Source organism: Oryctolagus cuniculus, chromosome 9, assembly GCF_051225735.1.
Source record: "Oryctolagus cuniculus isolate XC-2025 breed Fujian yellow rabbit chromosome 9, ASM5122573v1, whole genome shotgun sequence".
NCBI lineage: Eukaryota > Metazoa > Chordata > Mammalia > Lagomorpha > Leporidae > Oryctolagus > Oryctolagus cuniculus.
This window is the reverse complement of record NC_142875.1, coordinates 107,668,308-107,685,146: the sequence shown is the minus strand read 5'-3', so window position 1 is coordinate 107,685,146 and position 16,839 is coordinate 107,668,308. Positions and strand designations below refer to the sequence as shown.

Sequence of the window (16,839 nt, the reverse complement as noted above, 5' to 3'; positions counted from 1 at the left end):
AACAAATGGTGCTAAGAAAAACTGGATCTCCACATGCAGAAGTACGAAGTAAGACCCTTGTCTTACATCTCACAGAAAAATCCACACAAAATGAATCAAAGACCTAAATCTGTGTCTCAATACCATCAAATTACTAGAGAAATTGGGGAAACTCTGCAAGACATTGGCATAGCCAAAAGCTTCTTCGAAAAGACCAGAGAAGCACAGGTATTCAAAGCCACAATTGAGAAATGGGATTACATCAAATTGAGGAGCTTCTGCTCTGCAAAAGAATCACTCAGCATAGAGAAGAGACAGTCGACAGAATGGGAGAAAATATTTGCAAACTATGCAACTGATAAAGTATTAATATCCAGAATCTATAAAGCGCTCAAGAAACTCAACAATAACTAACAGTCTAGCTAAGATAGACAAAGAACTTGAACAGATATTTTTCAAAATAGGAAGTACAAATAGTCAACAGACGTATGAAATAGTGATCAGGATCACTAGCCATCAGGGAAATGCAAATCAAAGCCCCAGTGAGGTTTTGCCTCACCCCAGTTAAAATGGCTCTCCTACAGAAATCAACAAACAACATGCTGGTGAGATGTGGGGGAAAAAGTACCCTAATCCACTGTTGGTGGGCATGTATACTGGAACAGCCACGGTGTGAGACAGTATAGAGATACCTCAGAAATCTTAACATAGACATCATATGACCCAGTCATCCCATTTCTGGAAATTTACCCAAATGAAATGAAATCAGCATATGAAAATTATCTGTACCTATGTTTATTGCAGTCCAATTCACAATAGCTAAGATGTGGAAGCAACCCAGATGTCCATCAAACAAAAACTGAATAAAGAAATTGTGGATATGTACAGCTTGGAAAACTACGCAGTGAAAAAAAGAAATCCTGTCATTTGCAACAAAATGAATGCAACTGGAAACATCATACTTAGTAAATAAGCAGTCCCAAAAAGGCTATCCCATATGCTCTCCTTGATCTATGGTAACTAATAGAGTACCGAAGATGTAATCTATAGAAGTGAAATTGACACTTCGAGAGGCGATGACTTTGAATGGCCCTTATGTCAAGTGTTGAGGAACAGTTGTGGGTTTGTTTTTTTTTTTGGTATTATTTGTTGAACACGTTACTTAGGGTAAGGTTATGTGTATAAAGTTAATTGAAAATAGATCTTAGTCAAAAATAAGATGGGGAATACAAGAGGACAGAGGAAGAAGGATGGGAGTGCCAGTGGGAGGCACGGAAGGGTGGGAAGAATGACTGTTCCTAAATTTGTATGTATGAAATACATGGAGTCTGTATACTTTCAATAAAAGGTTTCTAGGTAATAAAAGAAGCTTTATTGGGTAAAAGAGCTTTTTCTTAGTTACTAGCAGAAAACAAGTTAACCAACTTAGTGACCGTGAAGCATGGAGATGGGAGTAAAAACAAGATCAGCACTTCCTGTAGTGTGTGTGTGTATAGCAGGTTTAGGTATGAAATGAGAAAGTGCAAGTACGAGATAAAAATGGCTTACTATACGATGTGCTAACAATAGCTCCAGAATTCTCTATTTTTAGAGCAAACTATTGTGTTAAATTATATAATTAAATATATTTTTGCCTTCTCTTAAAAAGCACCAAAGAAAAGTCAGTTACAGAGAGTGGAGCAAAGAGAGAGGTGTTCTATCTGCTGCTTCCCCAGGTGGCAAAAATTACCAGGGCTGGGTAGGCTGAAACCAGGAGCCAGGAGCTTCATCCGGGTCTCCCACATAGGTGGTAGAGTTCCAAAGACTTAGACACCTTCTTCTGCTTTTCCCAGGCCATTAGGGAGCTGGACCAATAGTGGAGCCACTGAGACACGAACTAGTAGCTACATGGGATGCTGGAATCATAGGCAGCATTTTTATCCGTTGTGGCACAAAGCCAACCCTCATTCTTAACCTGCTCAGTTTTTTGAGTCAAAAATTCTCAGATAACAGCTCTTTGAAGGCTTACAACACTTTCTCTGTACTGACACATTCCATGTATAGAAGTGTGCTTAAAGAGATCATGGAAAGTGATATGATAATATTACTAGGCTTCTTTAAGAAGCAACTTTTAATTTTGAGGAAATTTTAGATTTATAGAAAAGCAGCAGAGATAATACAGAGAGGTTAAATACTCTGCTCAGCTTGTTTACCCTCATGTAATCATCCTGCATTACCATACAATGATACATCGTACATTTGTCAAATCCAGGAGGCCCCTGTTGGTCTGTGACCATTAATTACGTGTCAGACTTGATCAGGTCTCATTCATTTCTCCATGGATGTCTTTTGGCTCCAGGATCCAATCAAGGTTCCCAGTGCATTTATGCACCATGTCTCCTTCATTTCCTAGCCGTGTTCACTTACTTTTGATGCTACCTAGCAAGTAATACACTGAATATCTTTTTAAATCTCTGGAAAATTAAACATTTCAGAAAGCTCTTTTTTTGGCATTGTCACATCCACCAAAATGGCATTCAAATGATTGCTAGAAAACCGTAAGAGTTTTTTGACATTTCCTGTATAGCAACCAAACTCAACTTACTATAATTCCATAACTGTATACTTGAGATGGGAAGTCTGGGAAAACAGCATGAGCAGTTGTCGGTATGAGGAAGCATCTGACTTTTCACTATGGCTCTGCTTCTGCTGACACTTTTATGATACTGTAGAAGCAAAGTAAAAAGTGATGAGAAGAAGGAAACAAAAGCCCAAAATTTCAGACACTAATGACAAAACTGTAAAAATGATCCCAATTAGACTGATTATACTGATATATTAGTTACTGAGCAAAAATTGCATGTAAATACTCAGTGTCAGAAATGAAGCAGACCATGTCTTCTCATTTTTCACTCCTTGTTCACACAGATTCTGATTTATTTCCTAAATAACCAATTTGTTCTTATCTTTACATTGTAATATAACTGACTATTGAGCAAATCATTTCTCACACGCATTTAATTTTTTACCAACTTTAAATTAAAAATACATGGAAATAGAGGTTTATAAGAAGTAATTTAAAAATTAAAAACATTTTCTCCTTGATCTTTGTTTTTTTTTAAATTATTTCAAAAACTGTATGCATTCCAGGTTCATATATTTAAACTATTCTGCTGCTATGTTTCCATGAGCAGTTCTCCTGTTCTTATTTTATGTATTAAGACATTCATTTTATCTCGAATTATATCTTGGTTTCTACTACGTTACCAGTGCTTCATGATTCAATATAATATTGTTTTTTTTTTCTTTTTTGGAATTGTGATTCCAGCTAGGTTAACCTGGTATTAAATAATGACCCAAAATGGTACTTCAGTGGACCTTAAAGAGTATATAAATTTCATGTAGAAAAGAAGTAAAGAAAATATTCTGAGAGGTGCTAAAAATAGATTGGTATTTTTGGGTGTAAAGGTGTGTGGGTGTTTTAATGACAGGTGAGAGGATTGGTGAAAATATAATTAGCCAATGAATAATAGTTGTTATATTAGAGATATACGTTAGCAGTACAGAATAATAATTATCTGTGAACATGGAAGATCATAGTTCCTGGGCATGCCTAAAAACTAATGTTTGCCTTTAAGAGAAAAAAATAAAAAAGAGAAAGCTTGGTTGCCTGGAGTATTAAAAAAAAAAAAAAAAAACCTTCCTTAATACATTTATTTATGTCAGAGACCTACATCCTGAAGAGAGATTCTAAAGAAAAATAGAGGAAGCCAAAAGCAAATCTTAAAAAAAATGGTAGAGAATCTAGCTTTGTTGCTGTTATTTTAAAGGGGCTGATGAAGGAAGGAATTTCAAGACACAGGAAAATACCTTCAACATATATAAAGGAGGAAGCTGATACAGACATGGATTTCAGCTGATGTTACTCACTTTCTTGAGAATTAAAAGTGTGAGAACATTGAGAGCTTATCAGGTGTGAAGATCCATGTGTTGGATCTGAAGAAAACAATCGCTTTTGTTACAAACTAGCACCTACTTCTAGGGTTAAATAGGGCATAGGGCTGCTCAGTGGATTAAACAAATAGCTTTTAATTTTTTTTAAACTTTTATTTAATGAATATAAATTTACAAAGTACAGCTTATGGATTACAATGGCTTCTCCCTCATAACGTCCCTCCCACTCGCAACCCTCCCCTTTCCCACTCCCTCTCCCCTTCCATTCACATCAAGATTCATTTTCAATTCTCTTTATATACAGAAGATCAGTTTAGCATACATTAAGTAAAGATTTCAACAGGTTGCTCCCACACAGAAACATAAAGTGAAAAATACTGTTTGAGTACTAGTTATAGCATTAAATCACAATGTACAGCACACTAAGGACAAAGATCCTACATGAGGAGTAAGTGCACAGTGACTCCTGTTGTTGACTTAAACTGACACTCTTGTTTAAGGCATCAGTAATCAACCTAGGCTCTTGTCATGAGCTGCCAAGGCTATGGAAGCCCCCTGAGTTCACTGACTCTGATAATTTTTAGAAAAGGCCATGGTCAAAGTGGAAGTTCTTTCCTCCCTTCAGAGAAAGGTACCTCCTTCTTTGATGACCCATTCTTTCCACTGGGATCTCACTCGCGGAGATCTTTCATTTAGGGATTTATTTTATTTTATTTTATTTTATTTTATTTTTTTGCCAGAGTGTCTTGGCTTTCCATGCCTGAAATACTCTCATGGGCTTTTCAGCTGGATCCGCATGCCTTAAGGGCTCATTCTGAGGCCAGAGTGCTGTTTAGGACATCTGCCATTCTATGGGTCTGCTGTGTATCTCACTTCCCATGTTGGATCATTCTCTCCCTTTCTTATTCTATCAGCTAGTATTTGCAGACACTATTCTTGTTTATGTGATCCCTTTGGTTCTTAGTCCTATCATTATGATCAATTGTGAACAGAAATTGATCACTGGGACTAGTGAGATGGCATTGGTGCATGCCACCTTGATGGGATTGAACTGGAATCCCCTGGTATGTTTCTAACTCTACCATTTGAGGTAAGTCAGCTTGAGCATGTCCTGAATTGCACATCTCTTCCCTCTCTTATTCCCACTCTTATATTTAACAGTGATCACTTTTCAGTTAAGTTTCAGCACTTAAGAAGAATTGTGTATTGATTACAGTATTCAACCAAAAGTATTAAGTAGAACAAACAAAAAAAATACTAAGAGGGATAACATATCAAGTGGCTCACAACAGTCAGGGTGAGGGCTGATCAAGTCACCGTTTGGCTGTAATTAGTGGACCAGAAGATTTTGACTTTGATGCTTTAAAAAGAGCTATATTTAAGCCCACTCAACATTTTATGTCTTTCAGTTGCTAGAGCTGTCTCTTCCTTATTTAAAGAAAATCTGTTTCTTCAGATAAGTTGAAGAGAATACAAGTAGAAAAAGTGTTGTTTTCAAATCAGTCCACCCAGGATTGTATACATTTACATTTACTGTAAATCAAGCAGTCTGCATATTCTTAGGGTGGTTTTTTTAACAAACATGCCAATGTTTGTGCATATATGACATTTCTCTATGTTTACCAGTTATATAACAGTTGCAGATTTTCCATATACTATAAAGGGAAATTGGAGAACTCAGGCTAAGCAGGATATGGGTGTTTTTCTTTTCATATTTTACAGGTTTAGAAATGTTGTTGTTAACTGTTCTCTAATCTCATGTCTTTTTTTTTTTTCATTTTCCAAGCTCTATAGTAATTGCTGTAGTTAGATTTTAAATGTTCATACAACTTCATTTTATTCTTGATGGCCTTTCTGACAAGTGAGGGGGAACAAGTGAGACACTGACACCACTGGAAACTTTCTGTGTGGGAATTTCAGTGTCATGTGATCGTCTGCACCTTCACACAAGGTCTCTGTGAGGGACGGTCTCACACATCAGGACCCGCCTGGTCTCACAGCAGAGGTGAAGCCAGCAGAGCCGGGACGTGCTCGCCTGCTCCTGACCAAGCCTGTGCTCCAGCTGGGGACATCCCAAGCTACAGACACAGACAGCAGCTACTGTGGGTATGTGAGTCCATCTCCATGTCGCCTCTCACCCTGCTGATGGCAGAGGAATAGAGTAGCACTTGGTCCGGGAGAGATGTGTGGAAAGGTGGGGTTAAACTATGATCCATGTTAACATCTAAAGTTAATTTATTCTAGAGGAGAGGGCAGGAGTGGATCAGAATGAGAATTTATCAAAAAAATTAAACAGTCAGACGTGCAATTTTTAAAGAATTGTCACATGTTTTGTGGTATATTTATTTCCTTTTATAAGACATTATATATGTACTTTTATTTCTCATCACAATGGATGCTATTTTTCTGGCTAGCAATGAGTAACCCAAACTTTAAATTACCTTAGCATGATGTCACTTGTGATAAAGTTTGAAACTTTTGTTAATATGATTATTTTCTATCAATAGAAATCTAGTCTAATATTTACCAATTTGTTTTGTTGATATTTATGTATATAGATATAAGACATAACAGCACAAAAATCAGTTATCTCAGAAAATATATGACCTTGAGTTAAGATTTTTTTAAATATTTTGTTTATGTATTTAGAGGTAGAGTTACAGACAGTGAGAGGGAGAGACAGAGAGAAGTCTTCTAGCCAATGTTTCACTCCCCAGTTGGTCGCAATGGCTGGAGCTGTGTGATCCGAAGCCAGAAACCAGGAGCTTCTTACCAGTCTCCCATGCAGGAGCAGGGGCCGGGGCCCAAGATCTTGGGCCAACTTCTACTGCTTTTCCAGGCCACAGCAGAGACCTGGATTGGAAGAGGAGCAGCCAGGACTAGAAGGGGTGCCCATATAGAATGCTGGTGCCCCAGGTGGAGGATTAACGCACTGTGCAATGGCACAGGCCCATGGAGATATATTGGAAATACTTGTTTCTCATTTATAATTTGAAGATCTCAGCTTTGTGTAGACTTGCTGTTAGAATTACAAGTGATGCTTATCTCAGTAATGATATTTTCATATGCCCCAACCTTGAATCCCATAATTTCTTCATTTTTTCAACTCTAAGGTCATATCCATGAAGGTCAGTGACTATCAGGATGATGAGATAAATGAGTGCTGGGATGTGAGAGAAGATGATTCAGCAACATGGAGTGTTCATTGAATTAGTGTGTGTGTGGATGTGTGTGTGTGTGTGTGTGTGTCCCTCATGTAGGAGGTGCCTCTGTCACATTGTGCTGATCATTTGGCCCTAATACATGTACTGAGTAACAAGTTAATTTTTCAAGAGAAGGTATATATCTGGATATTTATGTACAAATTATATCCAGTCCCAAATTTTGGCAACTAATTAAGTTATTTTAAAACAGTTTAAAAGTTTAATACAGTATGTCCATAAACTAAATAGGATCTCTCTTCTAGAACATCACAAAAAGGAATTTAAATCACTTTTTCCTGGCCAGCATTGTGATGGGGTGGGTTGAGTCAGCACCTGCCATGCCAGTTCCCATATCAAAGTGCTCGATTGTGCCCTTGCTGCTCTGCTTCAGATCCAGCTCCCTTCTAATGTGCCTGAGATGACAGCAGAAGATGAGCCAAGAGTCTGTCCCTCGGCTACCCATGTGGGAAACCTGATGGAGCTCCTGGGTCCTGGTTTCAGCCTGGCCCAGCCCCTACCACCCAGCCATCTGGGGAGTGAACCAGTGGAGAGAAATTCTCTTTCTAACTTTCTCTCCATCTCTCTCTCTCTCTCTGGAAATCTATGCCTTTCAGATGAATAGGATAAATTTTATTAAAAATCTTTTCTGTGATTTCCAGAATTACTGTGATCATAGTTCACTTTCTACAGGCCCGAGTGTATATCATTCCTGTAGCTCTTCCCGTTATTCGTGAATCTATTATGTCTCGTGAAACGTCTCTGGTCCTTGCTGTGTTTTAGCCTGAAACTCTTAGAAATGAGTGAGGAGAAAGTGACATACTCAGAACTGAAATTGTCTCACGCAAAGAAAAAGGAAGGCAAACGACATCTAGCTCACAAAAAAAGAGGTAACTTTTCTTGTTTTCTGATTTCTGAGAACATAATGTCAGGTAGAAAATAATTAACATATTTAAAAGCCATATCTATTCGATATGGAATGTCTAGTTCTTTAATTGTTTTATATACTGGGAGATCCATTTAAGTGTAGTATCCATGAGATTTTTGATTAGGATGAATATGTGATTTTAATGCTAATTTCCAGCATAAATGTTCATTCTGCTTAGGTTCTTATCTGTTTAACAAGCTCATTATCTACTCCCATTTTTAATTTTTTTTACAGAAAATCCATGCACAGTAATCCTGGGCATCATCTGTGTTGTGCTCCTGCTGGCAAGCATAGGGTTAGGATATATGTGTGAGTATGTGCACCTGTGTGGGTGTGGGAGGGCAATAAGAAAAAGAGAAGGAAATTCATTAGCCCAAGAAATGGTGGATTTTAAAAATAAGAAGTCTTTTTTTTTTCTTTTTAGTTGTGGTCTAGAATACGGACACTGTAATAGATTGTTGAACTGGAGGAAGAGTTACGCTTATTGTAAAGGGGACATGAAGGGACTATGTATTTGATATTGCTAGATTTTTACAACCAGATATGAAATTTAATGTTGGTGCATAGGGTCATCATGGAAATGAAAAGATTCTGTTGTGTGACAAACACTTGAGTGATTTTTTTTCAAATTATTTATTTGAGGGAGGGATGGAGGAAGAAAGAGAGAGAGAGATTCCACCTTCTCATTATCTAAGTTTTAAAGTCTGCAACAGCGGGTACTGGGCTGGGTCACAGAAGTGGGACAGAAAAGCAATCTGCTCATGTGGGTGTCAGTGACCCATTCACTTTGAGACATCACCACTGCCTCCCAGCATCTCCATGTACAGGAAGCTGGAATCAGGAACTGGACTGAGGAAGCAAACCTAGGTGCCTGATATGGAAAACAAGCATTCTAAAAAAATAGAACAATATGCTTTTTATTTTACATTTTTATTTTCAACTTAATGGAAGGAACTGCTGTTTCTCTAATAGATTTTTTTTACATGCAGAGTTAAACAGTGAGAGAGAGAGACAGAGAGAGAGACAGAAAGAAAGGTTTTCCTTTTTCTGTTGGTTCACCTCAGAAGTAGCTGCTAAGGCCGGTGCGTTGTGGCCAGCGCACAGCGCTGATCTGAAGCCAGGAGCCATTGCTTCCTCCTGGTCTCCCATGCGGGTGCAGGGCCCAAGGACCTGGGTCATCCTCCACATTTTGCACATTAGAAACTGCTACATGAACTTATTATGCGGAGTATATTTTATGCATTCATTATACGTACAGGCAGATCCCCTATGTCAAAGTGTAAATGCTAAATGGAGTCACATGCTGAGAAATCATATAAAGATTTCATAAAATCTAGTTCAAGTTTTTAATTTTGTTGTTTTCTATTTTATGAAATGACTACTACTGTTTTATGTGCCTTAGAAATCATAGATTTCAAATTACAAATAATTGTAGTTATATATAAAAATGTATTTTATGGCCTGACACTTCAAAATATTTTAACCTTACGTTTTCTATGATTGTATTCCCATGTAGTCATCATCATATTCTTTCATATCTAGAATTATAGGATATGATCATAATTAAGTGATCTATTAAAGGCATTTGTGATGTTAATTTTGTAATGTGGATTGAAGTTTTTCAGAAGTGTCCTAAATGTACAACACAAGATATGGGAAACATAAAAGAAAAAAATACTTCCTCACTACAGCTCGAAGATCATTCAGTGTTGCCATCTGGTATAGGTTTGTACTCAATATTTAAGTTAATCGCCGACAGGTTATTTTTCATAGGCTTACTGCCTTCTGCCCATTTCAATATATAAACTTTAAAAAGTTGATATTGGATCTTATGAGGAGTATTAATTTTACTCTCCTCACTAAATCTATTTTTAAAATTATATTTAACTAAGTATTCAAGTTTCAAAAGATGTTTAGGTACAGAAAAAACTTATTTTATGTTAGTTCCTTTTAAAGAATAATTAAATACCTAAAATCTTATTTTCTAAATGGCCTGGTGTTTTGGGATGGGGTGGCTTTTGTTTTGAAGAACCAGCCTGTGGCTCCTTGCAAGGAAGACCCTTTTGCTGGACAAGAAACTGGTACTATTTTTCTAAAAAAGAAGAAACATGGGAGGAGAGCAGGAATTTATGCCGGAACATGGATTCTAGCCTTGTGAAGATTGATGACATCCAGGAACTGGTATGTTCACTTAGTTAACCTTTATGAGAAGCTTGCGAAGACTGAGTTAGGCTACCTGTGTAGGCTTTCCTAGAGTCTTATTTGACTATTGGGTGGAAACACTTGTATTTGTAGAGGAAATGACAAGCTTTAAGGGACCTAAATAATTTCACTTTCTATAGTAGCAGAGGTGGCTTGCTGTGTGTGCCATGGAATTATATTTAGTCCTTACTATTTATGTCTTTACGATTAGTGAAATGTAAGAAAAACACCTGAATGAGTAAATTAGTTGGCACTTAAATTTAGTGATTCTTCCTTCCCTAGAACAATAAAGTATATTTTAAACCTTCCTCTATAATATCTCTATACCTTTCATAGATGTCAAAAAACATTATAATGTACTTATAAAATTTAACTAAAGTGGAAAAATAATGGAGTGTGTGTTTGGGACAGAGAACAAGAGAGAAAAGAGAAATGGAGAGAGTAAATTGCATTTGGAAATAAAATCATTTTTTTTGCCTAACATTTGAGTACCCAAGGAAACAATTACAATGAATAAAATATACTGAAATAATTACAAAAATATACACTAACGTTAGGTTTACAGTATGTCAGATCCTTGTATGCATTATTTCAGTGCATAAAAACTTCCACATAGGTAATGCCATTCCCATATTTTAGACAAGGAAGAAACTCAAGGAGTTTAGTTTGTTTGCCTTTGCTCACGTAGTAAGTTAATTACATAATCTGCTTTAAAATTTGTGGCTAGAGTTCTGATTTCCATAGCTGTATGATATTCGTGGTATCACATGGAGAGACGTTACTTAGTCATTCTCTAGGTGATGGGAATTTGGGTTGTTTCCACTGCTGTTGTGATGAGCAGCTCTTCATTAACCGTTCTTAGACACGTCAGCTGTGCACGCCTTTCATGTGTCTCCTCTGCAGTTCATCACAAACCTGTATGAGTGCAATTAATTGGATGTTTCCAGTTTTACAAAATAATTCCACAATATTTTTCAATATGTTTTTACTGATAGTTTTGAAGATATTCTATTGATTCCTACCATCCTAAAAACTTGTGTTCACTCTCTGTAAAGTATTACCTTCTAGCCTTGTTTGTCTTTACTTGATCTCTAGTGAAATGATATCCTTGAATGTTTATTGTTCATATGTATTTTCTATGAAACAACCACTCTTGATTTTTCTTCATTTTTTTCTTTTGGATGATTTTGTTTTCTAATTGATTTATACAAACTACTTCATTCCTTCTTTTTTAAATGAAATTATTTTTTCTCTTTGTTTTAAGTTTTATTTATTTATTGGAAAGTCAGAGTTATACAGAGAGAGTAGAGGCATAGAGAGAGAGAGCGAGAGATCTTCCATCCGCTGGTTCACTGCCCAGATGGCTGCAACGGCCAGAACTGCACCGATCCGGAGCCAGGAGCCTGGAGCTTCTTCCTGGTCTCCCACAAAGGTGTAGGGGGCCATGGACTTGGGCCATCTTCTACTGCTTTCCCAGGCCATTATAGACAGCTGGATCGAAAGTGGAGAAGCCTGGACTTGACCGGCGCCCATATGTGATGCTGGGCTTCAGGCCAGGGTGTTAACCTGCTGAGCCTACTGCGCCGGCCCCAGCTACTTCATTACTTCTTAGAACTACATTACTATATTTCTAGATTTGAAACTTTACTTCCTATGTTCTTGATGAAGAGAAGTTCTAGATTGAGCGCATCCATACCTACCTCTCTCTTTTTTATTACTATGCTTGGAGATTTTTGTGTCTTTCTAAAAAGTCCACCATGGCCCTTTCTTGGTATCTTTCAAGCCACAAAGATTCAGGAGATTCAGACTTTTAGGTCTTTCACTTCCATTGATTCTCTGCACAGCAAATGAGCAAGGATTGTCTTAAGTGAAATGATTAGTATTTTGTATAAGTCCTTAGTAGATAAAAAGCTATTATTGATGTAATGAGTAATATTAGTTATTCTAATTTATGCACAGATTTTCATGCAATCACAAATCAAATACACTTACTGGATTGGACTCTATAAAAAAGGAGATAAACATGAGTGGATGTGGCAGGACAGCACAAAACTTGCTCAGAACCTGTAAGTTTGCATTTCACCTTCTATGCATTCAGTTATGTTTTTTTCTTAGCAGTTGAAGCATGGATTATAGGCTAACACCAGGTAATGATTCTTAAAGACTTTAAAAATGTCCTTAATTCTATATAATCTCACATCTCAATGACAAATGAGATGACAAATAACAATCTCAGAGCCCTAAATAATCAGCCCCAAAAGGCATTATTTTTCCATTGTGCTAATGGAGAGTCCTTCCAAACATAATAAATTAACATTGTTCTTTTATGTGACATATGCTGTATTTGCAGGAGAGGTTGGAAGAGAGGGATGAGAACTTGTTTCTAAACCTAGTTCTCCCTTTAAATGCAGTTTGTAGCTCTACACCTGGTGTCTGTTAAGACTGAAGTAGATTCATTTCCAAAAAATCATTAAGATCTTAAATCTGTATTCTGCAAACTAATATTTTTCATGCCATTAAATTTCAGATGTTTACAAAATTATTGGTAACTCATAGTATTAAAATGACATCGTTTTTTCAAAAATGAGTAAATAAAACTGCTGCAAAGGCACCAGGGATTCCGCGATGCAACTAAATGAGGTGGGGAAATCACTTAGTGTACTAGAGCATCCTCAGTGCCATGAGCACTATTCAGTCCCTGCTGGGTCAGGGAGTACAGTTTGTGTGTGGGGAGTGGAAGGAACAGATTTTATATTTTCAATAGGGGAGACACGGGTGATCTCAATGCGATAATGGTGTTGGTATAATGATTTAAAGGAGGTGAATGAGAAAGATGAGGGAGCTCTCTGATGGGGTAGCATCCTGGGAAGAAGACCTACTGGTCTAGAGAGGGGGGAGAGCATTTGGTTTGCTCATGAAAACAGCAGGAGGATCTGTGATGCTGGAGGAATCTGAGTAAGGAAGGAGAAGTAGGTCAGAGAGATGACATGGATGAGATCATCTAGGAATGAGAAACCACGGCAAGACTTTGACTGCTTCCTGAGTGCGGGGATACACTTTTGGAGGTTTTTGAGCCAGGGGATGACAAGAACAAGCTTGCTATTTTAAAGAGTCCCCTGGACACTGTGTGGTCCTTAGGTGGTGAATGGGCAATACACATTACAATTAAGGGAGTCACACTGAAAGTCAGTTGTGGTCAACCAAGTGAGTGATGGTGGTGGTTTGGTCAGAACAGGTAGGGAGGGTGCTGGGGAAACGGGCCCAGATGCCAGACCTACTGTGAAAACGTGTGAGAGAAAAAGAAGTCAGAGCTGGCTTCCATGTTTTAGTCCAGCAATCATGAGACTAGAGCTGTCATTAACTGTTATAAGGAACATCAGGTATTAGTTTTAGTTACAAGTTTGATACATCCATTATAGATTTTCATTTCTGTGGGCATGTCACATAGACATGTTGGGACATAATTATGAAGTTCATGTAAAAGTTTTGTGCTGCTGTGTACTTAGTGTGTGTCAGTGTATGCAGGGGTGTTAACACTACGAGATGATATTCTGAGTGCCTTTTTATGCTTTATTTTATTTGAAAGGCAAACTTAGAGAGAGTGAGAGATCCTCCATCTCCTAGTTAACTCCCCAAATAGCCACAACAGCCAGGGATGGGCCAGGCCAAAGATAGGAGTCAGGAGCTTCATCCAGGTGTCCCATGTGGGTGGCGGGTGTCCCAGGACTTGGGCTATGTTCTGTTGGTTTCCCAGCACATTGACAGGAGCTGAATTGGAGGTGGAGCAGCCATGAATTGAACCAGAGCTCATATGGGTTGTTGGCATCTCAAGCAGCAGCTTTATTCACTGTGCTACAAGGCCAGCCCCTGTTGTGGGGGTTTTGATTGATGGCATATCCAGGACCTGATCCCTGGGAAGCCCAAACATTTAAGATGTTGTGGTGATGAGGATGATTACAAAAGAGTCCTAAGAAAAGTGGTAAGATAGAAAGGAAGAAACCATGGAAGAGTAGTGGGATACCTAAAAAACAGCACAACTGAATTAATGTCCAGTTGTTAAATGGTTGGTGATTTCTTGCCAATAATAATTTTGTAAGTTGAAATTATTATTATTGGACTCATGTATCTGGTGGAAAATTCATATTATACACTTTTTCCATATATCATAGCATAGTCCTATAACTTAGAATCCATGTTGAATATCCTCATTGTCCTGCTTCACAAAATACTAATGCTCTGTTTGGTTGACAAGACAGGAGCTCAGAGGGAGTAAGGTCACCTTGTGTGTGAAATGCCAACCAGCTCTTCCTAGTGCTGAAGGTGAGGAAGGTGCTGTGACCTCCTGCTACCTGCCCATCAATCTGAGTCACAGGCCACTGGAGCTGTCACTGTATCTAATTATAATGCGTCACAATAACCTTACCTTATTAGTAACTCCCATGAGTTTCACAAATCTCAGAAGAATTTCCGGAATGTACCCATCTAAATCCTGTCCACTGTGTCCTTTCCACCTCGTCTTCATCTCCAATCAAATAGCAGCATGACCTGTACCTTAGTTTTAGAAATACTTATACCTTCTGATTCAGCACCTATACATCTGTCAGAGGGATTTTGTGTTCACTTAATAGTCACACACACACTTAATTGGTGACAATGAAATTTTGCCCAAAGAATGATATTCTAAAATATATTTTCTCATATAGGACTTTCCATCAGTCTTCTAAGATGGATGAAAAATGTGGGTGCCTGAAGCCACGCTATATTACTAGTGCTGATTGTTCAAGACCTTTTCGTTACATTTGTGAGAAGAATAAGCATTTCTTCAATAATTAGTACAACTTTTATGGAAAGCAGTATGGAGGTTCGTCAAAAGACTGACTCAGCTATTCGTCCTCTTGGAATATATCCTGCAGTAACGAAGTCAACAAGGAAAGAGATACCTGCACTCCCATGTTTATTGCATCCCATTGCTTAATAGATATATGGAATAAGCATAGATGTAATTAACTTATTTCTGTATGAAGAAAATGTAATATATATGTGTGTGTATATATGATATATATAGGATATAATATGATATATTACTCAGGCATGAAAAAGAATGAAATTCTGGGTATTTCAACCAAATGAATGCAACTGGAGATCATTATGCTAAGAGAAATAAGGCAGACACAGAAAGATTAATATCAAACTTTTTCTCATATCTGGACTTTAATAAAACATATAAAAGCCATGTGAATATTATTATTACTATACATATTCATATAAGTATTTACTCCACTGGATTGTATCATATACATAACAATGCCCCTCTTCACATTGTGATCACTGACATGAATCCCATATTATGTGATATTAATTTCCCATTTTCAAGCAAAAACACTGTATTTATGTATGTATATAATATCTCCATATGAAGTGAATTTAGTAAGATATTAAAAATCGTTAAATAAATTTAAACATAATTATATTTTATTTTTGACTGACACATGGAGAGTAATTATATAGGGTTATTGGGAATAGTATGATAATTAATACACATTTGCAATATTAATGATCCACTAAGGGCAATTAGCATGTCTATCAACTCAGACATTTATTACCTCTTTGTATTGAGTATATTCAAAATCATCTTTACTAACTACCTTGAAATCTTCAAGTAATTGCTATAGGACATTAGAAGTTATTCCTCATAAACAGTTGCACCTCTGTACCAACGAACATCTTCTAACCATCACTCTGCTACATGCTTCTCAGGTTCTGGTAACCACTCTTCTAGTCTCTGCTTTAAGATCAATGTTTTAGCTTCCATATAAAAGTGAGGACAATTAGGGCGCTGGCTCTGTGGAGCAGCGAGTTAACGCCCTGGCCTGAAGTGCCGGCATCCCATATGGGTACAGATTCTAGTCCTGGCTGCTCCTCTTCCAATCCAGCTCTCTGCTATGGCCTGGGAAAGCAGTAGAAGATGGCCTAAGTGCTTGGGCCCTTGCACCCATGTGGAGACACGGAAGAAGCTCCTGGCTCCTGACCTCAGAACGGTGCAGCTCTGGCCATTGTGGCCAACTGGGGAGTGAACCATCGGATGGAAGACCTCTCTCTCTCTCTCTCTCTCTGCCTCTCTCTCTCTCTCTGTGTAACTCTTTCAAATAAATAAATAAATCTTAAAAAAAAGAACGTTTTATACTCATCTTTCTGTATGTTACTTACTTCACTAAAAACAAGGTATTCCGATTCTATCCATGCTGCTGCAAATGACAGATTTTAATTCTATTTTATGGCTGAATAAGATTGCATTATGTCTATATACAATGTGTTTTTTTTTTTTTTATTAAGAGACGCTTAGGTTGACCCCCTATCTTGATTACTGTGAACTGTCTGAAATAAACATGCAGGTGCAGAAGATTCTGCAATGCACAGAAGTCAATTCTTTTGGTTACAAGTGGAATAGTGGGATTGCTGGATCAAATAATAATTCTGTTTTCAATGGGAATTACTTTTTGGTGGTGTAACCAATCAGCAGTGGAAATATCCCTACTTGATGGATTCGTGATTCTCACTTTGGGATTTCTAAGAAAGTCTATTTGGATCCCTGCCCCC

General features: G+C 37.6%; 1 long non-coding RNA gene across 1 annotated transcript; it reads left to right on the top strand.

The window, feature by feature from the left end:
* Positions 1 to 8,319: 8,319 nt before the first annotated feature.
* LOC149124709 (uncharacterized) lies at positions 8,320 to 15,186 on the top strand. Its single transcript, XR_016213770.1, has 4 exons — positions 8,320 to 9,765; positions 10,070 to 10,221; positions 12,202 to 12,308; positions 14,946 to 15,186. It is a non-coding gene; the product is annotated as an uncharacterized LOC149124709 (long non-coding RNA).
* Positions 15,187 to 16,839: the final 1,653 nt, after the last annotated feature.